Genomic DNA, 1,679 nt, shown 5'->3' with positions numbered 1-1,679 from the left:
CGGAGGGGGTTTTCACTCGCCACTAATTACGGTCGATTGCATTAAAAGGCTAAGGCGAAAGGCGTAACGAAAACCTACCGATTCAATCCAAAAGTGGTGAAGATAAGTGCATATCAAGCGTGCAGGCCACCACAGAGATCCGTGCGGAGTTCCCGAAGAAGCACGAGGTATATCAGGCTAAACTAGATAGCTTTGAGTCTAGATTAGTGACTGAAAACGGACCACTTGCAGGTGTGGACTTCTCGTTCTCTTTGAGGAATGAGTTGGAGAGGTCGAAGAAAAGGAGTTTGAGGCGATTAGAGCGCCATCAAGAGCCCGCACTGGGCCCAAAGTTCCCGCCGTGTTACCTTGTCGATATCATTCCGGTGATGGATACGGCTGGGGTACGAAAGAGGGAGGAGGAGGAGGATGCATCCCGTTTGCGGGACAAAGGCAAGAGGGTCCGAGAGACATCTGAGGATCCCGAGGAGTTGGCCAAGAGATTAAAGAAGACGGAGGAAAAGGAGATGCAGCAGACATCCTTGAGTCCTTAGTCGAGCCGCAACGCCGACCAGGAGAGTCCACTAGTCAGCCGCAACGCCGACCAGGAGAGTCCACTAGTCAGCCGCCCGATGGGCCGAGCCGCCTTAAGTGGCCAGCGCCTAGGCGCGAGGTACTACTCCCTTTCGCTCTTGATCTTATCATTGGCGCACTGAGGACAGTGCTTGATTTTTTTTTTTGTTGGGGGTGAGAGTGTTAGTATTGTTGTATTGTACATATATGTTTAGGAACCCCCTCGGCTTTTCTTCGCCACAGTTCTTTTCCTGAGGGGATTTGTTTTTGTTGAAACTGGCATGTTTAGGTTGTTGCTTAGGTTGAATAGAGTAGTTTTGACTTATTTGGTGTTAATCAGAATCGATGGCACGTTGTTATGGTTTGTTGGAAATTTTGGACCCCTCAAAAATTTGAAAATGCATACTTAGAATGGGGCTTATTGGTTGACATGATTGATTCTTTATATGATATTATGATTATTGGGGTATTGTGTGTGATGAATGACTACTTAGGAGGTCACAAATGTAAAAAATAATTGTCCTTATGCCAATGTGTGTGTGAGTTGTTAGTTGGTTCTGTTTATGCATATATAATCTAGAACTTGCCCGGTTGGTCGTGTTTGAAATTCGAAAGTTAGTTTGGTTGTGAGATGGTCTTAGGCTTTCTTTGAGTAAATAGTCACTTTACCTAAATAAGCCTTACCAAAAATTTCAAATATCCCTAGTTTCCCTTTTTGAGCCTTTTTGACCTTTTCTTGGCTAGCCAATTATGAAACCTTACCCTTTGCGCAATTAATCCATCTTCACACCCGTTCCCTCCTTGATGCTACTAGATAGATGAGGAAAAATGCCTAAGTTGGGGGTGAATTAAATGTGGAGTAGATGCTAAAAACATAAGTTGGGGGGGGGGGGTGGAGTTTGCTAGTGGAGATTCGATGTGGTAATTGCATATATATATATAAAAACAGAAAATTGTAACATAAAAAGATTTGTAAGTTGGTTAGGAATAAAACCACATCGAAGTCGAAAACTTGAAAGAAAATAAAGGGGTTGGAAAGAAAAGAGGTGAATTAAGGTGAAGAGATGTTGTAGTGTTCAAGGAGGGTGAGTCAATAATATCCAAAAAGTATCCTACCCATCTCAAAG

The sequence above is a fragment of the Lycium ferocissimum genome, chromosome 11 (genome assembly GCF_029784015.1).
Source record: "Lycium ferocissimum isolate CSIRO_LF1 chromosome 11, AGI_CSIRO_Lferr_CH_V1, whole genome shotgun sequence".
NCBI lineage: Eukaryota > Viridiplantae > Streptophyta > Magnoliopsida > Solanales > Solanaceae > Lycium > Lycium ferocissimum.
The sequence above is the reverse complement of the archived record's forward strand: the minus strand, read 5'-3'. Positions refer to the sequence as shown.